General features: G+C 37.6%; 1 non-coding gene across 1 annotated transcript; it reads right to left on the reverse strand.

The window, feature by feature from the left end:
- Nucleotides 1-6084: 6084 nt before the first annotated feature.
- LOC139865404 (small nucleolar RNA R71) lies at nucleotides 6085-6191 on the reverse strand. Its single transcript, XR_011764926.1, has one exon. It is a non-coding gene; the product is annotated as a small nucleolar RNA R71 (small nucleolar RNA).
- Between the last annotated feature and the right edge of the window lie 4429 nt (nucleotides 6192-10620).

Here is a 10620-nt window from a genome sequence, read left to right on the forward strand (position 1 = left end):
AATAAGAAACTTTCTAAAAATAGAAACTTTATAAAAATAGTAACTTACTAGGAATAGAAACTTAGTAAAACAAACTATACTTAAACACATACTTAAATTTAAACATGGGCAAAACACTTAACTACTCTTAAATGTCAATTGGTTGACTTTCCTGCTCACTCGTTCAACTCTCTATTCCGAGGAATAACTCTCTCTCTACTTACTAAGGTGAATTCATAGCCCCACTCTTTATTGCTAGCAAACTTATTTAACTTATTTGGGGTGAGACACATGCTGCTTTTACTATTTACAATTTAGACACAAGTACCAACTGCTAAAACTATGTTATACCCGACTAAGTCCCAACAGTGATATTTTTAAGTGCTGCGGCATGCTTATTTATTGGGGGTAGGCCTATCGGGAGTAACGTCCCCGATACATTTGACTAAGTCTTTGTATTACTTGATAATGAAATTAAACCGACAAGGACAGACACAACTTGTCAGGGGGCAAATTTGAACGTTTAGTCTAAATATCACGCTTTGGCATAACTTTTTGATCCTGCAGGAGATCAACTTTACAAACAAAATCTTGTGGTCTAAAACAACGATAACTACTTTTGTTAAACCTATGAACTTCACTCAACCTTTTTGGTTGACACTTTAACATGTTTTGTCTCAGGTGCTGTTTGATTCAAGCTTTCTTATCTACTACTTATGTGATGCTACTTGGACTTAGGATTAAGAGATATCGCATTTATTACTTCTGCATATGAACAATTACTTTATCATTATTTCCATTATTGTAACGACATATCATTTTCCGCTGCGTACTCAATAAAGTTAAATTTTCTCATTTAGTATTGTTCTCGTATTATAATATGTTGGTTTATTTGATATTAGTAACGTTTCTTCCAGACCCTATTGGGAGGACGTTACAGCTTACCCTCTCGTTGTTGACTTTTTTATAGATTGCATGGATGCGGAGGCTCGGGTAAGAGGGGAATAGTGGACTTGCGTAGTTGCTTTAGAAGGCTTGCTTTTGGATTGATTAGGATTGGGTAGCGTATCCCCAATCGCCATGTTCGGCCTTTATTTTGTATTACAAATCATGTGGTTGAAAACTTGTATTTTCGTACGAAAGTCGTAAAACGGACGATGTGGACCCGGTCTTCGTAAAACTAATTTTATTAATGGAACGTGTTAGTTCTACATATATTAATGTATGGTTAAAAGTGTTTTGTTTAAATACGTCGGGAAGTGGTCAAACATTTTCGCATTTCATGACTTTTTGGACATGCCAGTTTGGCGCGCCGCGTGGCCATATGGCGCGCCGCGCCATATACTGTTTCAGCAAAAAAAAAATTTAGTTGATATTTCCGCGTGATCGTTTGTATTATGGGTTGGGATGTTACACCTAGTCGACCCGCGCAGAACATTTAGAGCTACAAGTAATGACTATAAACGATAGGGTTGGTCGCCATTGATCTCAATCCTTAGTGTTGGCGCACTCAGAAGACTCTCGTACGCACACTCAGGTGTATAAGTTAAGCGTATAATGTGTGCACAACAATATATGTGACAAGTTATGTGCTTTTTCAGCGGGGTCCCAGACGAGGGGTCCTATAAATCAGTTTTCTTGTAGTGTGAGAGTAGTTCTATTAGCTTTTAGATTAGATTAATGAAAAGACATAAATTTGATTGAGAATTTATACTTCCAAAAATAGGGTTAGGAATGGGGATTTGGTTTAAATTGGTTATTCCTAAAAAGGTTTAGGCTTCTAATGGTAACGACTTGAATCTAGCACACATATTGAGTGCTAACGACATGGGTAAACTGGCTGAAAATTGATTTAAAAAAAAAATTGTAAAAAGGCTAACTTATCATCCTAAAATATTTCTTTATCATATACAAAGTTTCATATGATATGTTGAAAAATTTTAAATTATTCACATCTTGCATTTGTTTTAGTCGTGAAAATATGCAATTTATTTAATCATCTATTTAATCATCTCCCACCCCACACTTAGAAAGTTGCAATGCCCTTATTGCATAAAAATATAAAAAGAGATATAATTATAAGCGAGAAAAGTAAATCTCCCCTTTTCGAGCGTTTAATATAGTCGAGAAGCATCTTTAATTGCTTCATCTCCTATCCATTCTTAAATCATCATCACATACTTGTAACCAACAATCAATCATAACATCACATATATAATTAAAAGTTCAACACATACGCTAATTTAACATAATCAAAGTTATTACAGACCATTAGTATGAATCATCAGAATAAAAGTAGTAATAATAGTTTCTGAAATAAACATAACATAACATAATCGATGATCATCAAGGGAACCTCCTGATCTCCTCCTCATCCTCATCAACAACATGCTGAATCCGGGCCAAGGCATAAGCACGGTTATAACGCGCAGGTGGGAATGCAACATCTGGAGCATACGGTGGTGGTGGCTCTTAATAGGTAGGGTCAAAGGGCTCGGTACTGGGTAATGATCATAAAACCTCTCATCATTATGGAATCCCTACTGAATCGAGTAGTCCATAAGTCCCAGCTCATACCTGGACTCCCTCCTAAACTCATCAAACTCGGTCCTATCCTCCTTGCATTTAGCCATCAACTCATTATGACGAGTCCTCATCATATCTGACATATCACCCTAACGAGTGTTCAGGGTTGTCATCATCTCAGTCACACGAGACAGATCATCTGCATCACTGATATCGGCTAAATAGTCACATTTTACCCCCGATATTATCCCCATTTATAATAAAGTAATTGAATTTATCATCTAAATAAGAATTTATTTGCTTCATTTGATAGATTATGTCATTACAAAGGCTATGTTTTAAGAATCACTAAAAACGGATGAAAAACGGGGAAAACGAGCAAAATCGGCTAAGACGTTTAACTCGCGTTTAAATAACTTATTTTATAATTTTTGAAAAACGTTTATTTACTTAATCTCATGTTGTAGGATATTTAATTACGAACACTTGGGCGAAGAATCGTCAGAAACGGAGCTAAAACGAAGATTCTAGAGCGAAAACGGTGAAAGACAAGTTACGATCCAGCAAACGGCTTGCCAAACGGCCTCATGGTGGATGGCCGTGTTGTACGATGGATTTTAACAATTCGACAATTGTGAGAGTCGAAGTTTGAGAATGTTGTAGTGAACACTTCGTATGAAGTGAAGAAGAACAATCTAAGATCCTTCGTATGCTCAACGTTGAAGCAAAGTTGATGACGTGTGTACGATCAGTTTGCGAGACGGGTGAATCTTGCCTCTTTAATGAAGTTGGGTGTTTGAGGTTTCCTGGTGGGGCTCGGACTTGACGGTCAGATAAGTCGAGGTGAGTACAATGTGTGTTTACTTGTTAATAAGATTTGTATTGGTATGCGATTGTTTGTATTGTGGTTGGTATGAGGGCTCGGTTCACGTTGGGAACGCATTGGGTGGGATTTTGGTTCACGTTGGGAAGGCATCAGGATCCAGAGGGTTCTCGGTTCACGTTGGGAATGCATCGGGAACCATATGTGATTGCATATAGAAGGACTTGATTATTTGTAGTATGTGAGTAATTGTATATACTTGTTAATAAATTTGATATTTGTGTGAAATTATAAGGGAAAACGGCTTGCCATCAAACGGGCACCAAAAACGGCCTTGAAAAAGGACTTGCCAAATGGCCTGCCAAATGGCCTGCCGGGGTTTTTTTAGCAATTTATTTACAACTTTGCCATCAAGCATTTCCTATAAATGGGGGCTTCATCCCACCATTTCAACACACAACTTCTTCACTTCTCTCTCTAAAATATCTCTCTATTGTTGCTCTCTAGTAAATAGTAGGAGATTAGTTCTCTCTCTACATTCTCTCTCTAGATTCTAGAGAGAGAAAAGTACAGAGATTAGGAAATGTAATTATCTCTCTATTGTCGCTCTCTAGTGATCAATAGGAGATTAGCATGTAGTTAATAGTAAAAGCTATGAAGCATTGTAACACTATAGATATTATGAAGAAATACAAGCGTTATTCTGCTGACATTATTCGGTAATATCTATGCTTTCTTTTATTAAATTATTATAATATTCTTGTTTGATGTTTATGATTTATTAATATTAGAAATGCTTGTTGCCATGATGTATGAGTAATTGCTTGATGGTTTGCCATAATTTAATAATGTTGGTTAGGGATGATTATCATTTCGTACTCTCTTTCTGTCTATGATATTAAACCTCGTTATTATCGTCCTTCCACAAATAAACATGATTAAACCCTTTTATAAAGTCGAAAAATATAAGGTAATTAATTATCTGTGTTTATACATTGGTCAAGGTATGAACCCATCGAAAATACTATAAAGTACATGAGAAATTACCGTAGGACCAGATCAATACATTGGTCAAGAGTATAAGACTCGAGGAAATATTGTTGCAACGGTAGAGTACAGTGTTGATGTACTATAGGACCACTTGAGCATGGTCAAGGTTAGAAGCTATGGAACCGCTATAAGTCTAGAAAATGGTGGATAACTAAGGGATTTTTTGGGTAGATTTAAGTAAGCGCTGGTTTAAATCATAAATGAGAACTATCAGAAGTTCTCATAAGCTTATAAATCTTTAAGGATGGCTGAGAACTATCTGAAGTTCTAATTGGTCTACAAAACCTCAGATTTTACAAAACCATTGAAAGAAAGGAATTCGAACACAATTATAACCACTCACCTAGGTGATACACTAAGGTGTTAAGAAAGGTTGGATATTCTATATAAATGGCTATGCTACTTTATCCGTGCACCTAAGATATGCCTTGCATCCAAGATGGGCCACTTATATTCTTAAACCGGATAAAGCGTCAGGAGTTGAGCATAGTCCATCCAATCAGAATCACGATAGCCTAGTTCTTCGTGACATGCTAATCGAGAAATCAATTAGTAAGGAATCTAGTGTTTACACTAAGGTATATCGATCCAGTGAGTGTCTCGCAATCATCCCGACACTACGCTTTCTTAAATCAGGGTGAACCACGTCTTCTCTGTCCTTAGTTGTTGCATGCTAGCTAGCTTATTTTAATTATAAACCGGTTGGACTTGGTTGTTGGATTTTCTGAACAGTCGCCAAATTATTGGGACCAAAAGGATCATGCCTCTCCGCAAAAGGTGTACCTGGCCACTAGTCTTGGATACTGAATTGTGTACAAACCCATCTTAATCACTAAATTATCTGAATAAGCTCCGTTTCAAATTGAATCGCTCAAGGAACGACCCTAGGTCATATTTACCCTTGCTAACCCATAGGAAGGAATAATAGATTTAGGACCAGCATATATAAATTAAACAATCAACTGCTTCTGTTGATATCCTGAATGGACGTTTTGCGACCTAACGACACCGCATAGATAAACCGTCCAATTTGGACATATCACGGGAGAGTTAATATTTGGCGTCGCTGTCGGGGAACGGTAGTACGATTTGGAGCCTGTTTGGATTAGTTAGTTTTTAAGAGTTTTGACTGAGACTAGCTTTGTCAGAAGTTACTAGTTTACCGTAGTTAGGTTAGATAATATTAGCTTATTTTAGATTCTTCTGACACATCCTTTCTTCAATATGATATCATACATTGTACCCATCCGACGAGATCCACACTTACCTGCCGATAGTTCGATGATGGCCGCACACATCACTCTTGCTGACATCAACAAACTCTCGTTAGAAGGATGAGGAGGACCGATACTCTATCCAGAGGTTAACGGAACATCTTTTGTGCTTAAGCATAGCATCATACGACTGATTCAGAACCATTGCCAATTCCACGGCTTACTAATTGACGATCCCAACAGAACCATTGCCAATTCCACGGCTTACCAATTGCCGATCCCAACTCTCACTTAGATAGATTCCTCTCCTTATCCAACTCATATAAGCAAAATGGGATTGAACAAGATGTAGTTCGTATATATTTGTTCCCCTATTCCTTAACTCTTCATGCAAAAACCTGGTTCAGGGGGTTAGAACCCAACTCTATCACCTCATGGGAGGAAATGGCAACAACTTTCTTAATCAAGTACTTTTCGCCATCAAAACAAATCAGACTTAGGAATGACATCGTAAACTTTCAACAAGCTTCTGATGAATCACTCTACACTTCATGGGAGAGATTTAAACATTTGCTTCGAAGATGCCCGAACCATCGTCTTGAGAGCTCTGATCAGATTTTGACCTTCTACAATAGTTTGAATCAGAACAACCAGTCTACTCTTGATGTTGTTTCTCAAGGTAACTTCATGAAATTCACCGCAGACGAGGCCTTGAGATTGATCGAGAAGATGACTATGCACCATCACGATTGGAACACGGAATAGCACATTTCATCATCAACATCGCTTTTCACCTCCGATCCTATCGAAAATAAAACTATCAAATTTCCCTCGGACCAAATAGAAAACCTCACCAAAGAAGTGGAGGAGCTAAAGAAACTCTCGCAACATGTGTCTCAAGTGCAATTATGCCAGAATTGTACTGACCCAAATCCGGCCAAGGTATACGAGGCTGAATGTGAGGACTCTATTGTCTACTCTGATAAGATCCTAGCTTATTCGCACAGCCCACCTACCAAACCCATTACCCTATTAGAGATGAGTTCAGACGATGTACTACTACGAATCATCTACATGATTACAACAAGACAAGATGCAACTGGCTTAGTCATGATTAATCACTTGAGTAGTCTTGAAAATCAAATAAGCCAGCTAAATCAACGTCTCGATTCTCTAGGTTGTCCTAAAAATGACTCCAATGTAGCACATAGCCAACCTTCAGTATCTTCTAAGGAGAAAAAACTAACTAATAACCGTCTCAAGCACATGCATAACAAGTTGAAATCTTTCAAGCTTCATGGTAAATTTTTGGATAATGTGTCTAAAAATCCTCACTGTAAGAAGTATTTTAGGAAACTGCTATCAACCAAGGATAAGGTACCCGAAGTACCCAATGTCCCGCTGAACGCGGATTGTTCAACTATTATCTTAAATACTTTTCCTGAAAAACTAGAGGATACCAAACGATTTACTCTTCCTTGTTCTATCTACCAATCTGGTACTATCTATTCTTTCGCTGACCTTGGTGCCAGCATCAATCTCATGCCCTACTCACTGTTCCAGAGACTCTAAATTGGAAACCTTAACCCTACCAAAATGAGCATCCAGCTAGCTGACCAATCCACTAGATATCCTAAGGGAATTACTGAGAACGTCATGATTGAGTTCGAAAAATTCCTTTTTCCGACCGACTTTGTGGTTATGGATTTTAAAGAAGACGTGAAAACCCTGTCATCTTAGGAAGGCCTTTTATGAATACAGCCAAAGAGATCGTTGACGTTTATTCACGGACTATTACATTGAGAGCCCGTGGAGAAGAGGTCACTTTCACAATCGACAAATCTTTATGTCCTTCTGATGGGAACAGCAAAGTAAATACCATCTCCACTAGGAAAGTCACCTTTTATTTCGAGAATGAAGAGAAGAAGATAGAAGTAGAAGACAAGAAGAATAACCACTCCACACCAACCCAATCTTCATTCCAACCTTATTTTGATCTTTTAATGACTGTAGGGGATTTTGTTCTAGAAGAACTCTCTAAACCATTTATACTTGAATCTCCCGACCAGAGTGACGAGGAGGTGGATGAAGAAATTGAAATGGAGAGTCCGGATGAGAAGAAAGAGATGAAGGATTCTAGCATCGAAGTAGTTACTAATGTTGTAACCATATTGGAGACGTCAATGGACATCGTCCCACCTCCATCTTTAGAGTACAACAATACGACGAACCTGAAGTCACAAAGAAGAAAGACGGGTTTTTGCGTCAGGGCTACCCTATAAACCATCATTCAAATACATAATTACATACACCTCTATGACTAACCCTAGAATGGCTGCTCGAAGCCTCGGTATGTGGCGCATTCTGCTCAGCTTGCATCAAGTGACATACTGGCGGATTATACGGAAGAAAACTCTCACCCGACCATCACTTAACTACCTTCTTATTCAACCGAATCCTCGCATTAACACGACCAACCTCAGTCTGAAGAGTACCCAAACCATTAACCGGAATCCCTAATCATCTAGTAATCAAACTCACAAAATGACCACCACAAATAGCACTGCCCTGCGTCCTACCGCTGGCTGCACCACTCAAATAATCAGCTACACAATAAGGAATGTTAACCAGCTAACAGTTAAACATCTGAGTCAAATACCAACAATCGAGCTAAGTCAACTTCTCTGTATTCTCCTTTCGCAAGGAGATAATGTGAAAAAGCAAGACCTAGAAGCACCGCATATAAGGAAAAGCGATGTATTTCCTCCTCACCTTAGTATTAAGAAAATCAATATTGGGAATACTAAACTGACTCCATGTAGCATTATAATCAAAAGCATCCTGATTATGCCTGAATAGCCTTGTCTAGCAATACTAGCAAGAAAATCTCCAAACCAAAAAGCCTGAGCAAACTCCCCATAAATCCCTAAAGCCTGAGCAATATTCACCATACTCATCGACTGCTCACGTCCACCCAGTCGAAAGAATGAAGTACCTGTCACACTCTGAGCATGACAGGAACAAGCAGCAGTTGCCAATAACTCATAAGTGAGAGTAGGATAGATCGGCATATGAATATTAAACAAATAAAACCACTCTTCCATAAACACATTCATCCCCCTCCATCAGCCAAAGGAACCAAGTAATCAGTTTGCGTCATTTCTTTATAAGCAAGTGTTAACGCATCAGAGTTTAAAGTTGACCAATCAATCATATAAGGTGCCAACATCTCCTGATGCATCATTCTCTTAAGTCTAAGAGCCATGGTTTGTAACCTATGATCATCATGTGGAAATCTCAACCACTCGTGCAATGATGCCCGGTCAATGCGAATCTCAACTGGCTCGGGCTCTTCCCTATTCCCAACTCTCTGTTTTAACACAAATTGAACAAACATTAGCAATAAAAATTAAAATTCGAATTTTTATAACGAAGCCGAGTGGCTTCAACGGCCCAAGGCGGCTTCATAACCTGCAAAAGAATTTTTAAATTTTCTCCAACCTGTTTAAACAAAAATTTTTGATTTGTGTTTAGTTAAGATGAAACCGGCAGCTTTAATACAAAGCTGGCGGCTTTAATACAAAGCCGGTGGCTTTATATGCTTATTAAACATATTCAGATTTTTAGGTTTTCTCATTACAATCTTAACAAGAATTATCATAACAGATATTTCTAAGCAATTCTTAATAATACCTAGATAAGCAAACTAACAAACATTATCAATTTCAACAGAGGACGAAGCCGACGGCTTCAATCTTATGCTGACGGCTTCATGACATGTTAGAGGAAGTCACAGCAGTTTTACAGAAATAAAAAGATTTTAACAATGCAGAATTAAAAATTGAAACTCACTCTTCTAGCCATGGATGTTTTGAAGGTGGATGAAGAAAAAAACGATTTTTGGATTTTGAGAGCATTTTTGGAGGTTGTGGGTGTGAAAATGGAAAATTGAGGCGGATTAGGGTTTAAAACTCGTCTGCAATGTAAGCCGGTGGCTTCAATAGCCAAGTCAGCGACTTCAAGGTCAAAAAACATTTATGATTGGACAAGGTTGCAGTTTTTTCTGCACATACCAAGCCGGTGTATTCGGGAGCCTAAACCGGTAGCTTCCATTTAAGATTTTTAAATTTTTACATTTTTCAAATTTTATCAGAATGTACGGCTAATTTACAAACTCTACAGTAATTTGTTTATAATTCTTTTTAAACTTGAATGATGGTAAGGGAAATTATTTCCCCTCCCGGTAATGCATCTTTCTGAAAGTAAATTTTTAAACAATGGCCATTTATTTTAAAGGTGTCTCCTTTCTTATTATATAACTCAACATATCCAGTAGGAAAAGATTGTTTAACTATAAAAGGGCCTATTCATCTAGATCTTAACTTCTCAGGAGAAAATTTGTATTTTGATTGAAAAATTTAAACTTTATCCCATGGTTGAAAGCTTTTAATGTTTTTAATACGAGCATCGTGCCATTTATTAGTCTTCTTTTTATATGTTAGCGAATTTTTATAAGGAGAAAGTCTAAGTTCATCGAGTTAATTTAATTGGAGAAGTCGGTTCTCTCCAGCTTCTTTAGGATCTAAATTACATTGTTTAAAGCCTAATAAGCACGGTGTTCAATTTCACCAGGTAGATGACAAGCTTTTCCATAAACCAACCTAAAAGGGGTAGTCCCTATAGGTGTCTTATATGCAGTTCAGAAAGCCCATAATGCATCATCTAATTTTTGAGACCAGAGTGTCAAATTATTCTCAAAGGTTCATTCGAGAATCCTTTTTAATCCTAGATTAGTGTTTTCAACTTGACCACTTGTTTGAGGATGGTTAGCTGTAGATAAATGGTGGTTAACCCCATATCTTTTTAGAACTTTCTCGAGTAGTTAATTGGTGAAATGGGTTCCACGGGCACTAATTAAAGCTTTAGGAAAACCAAATCGACAAAATAGTTTCTTTAAAAAATCAACCACCACTCGTGAGTCATTAGTAAGAAGAGCTTTTGCTTCAGCCCTTTTAGAAACGTAGTCAA

Source organism: Rutidosis leptorrhynchoides, chromosome 8, assembly GCF_046630445.1.
Source record: "Rutidosis leptorrhynchoides isolate AG116_Rl617_1_P2 chromosome 8, CSIRO_AGI_Rlap_v1, whole genome shotgun sequence".
NCBI classification, from domain to species: Eukaryota; Viridiplantae; Streptophyta; class Magnoliopsida; order Asterales; family Asteraceae; genus Rutidosis; species Rutidosis leptorrhynchoides.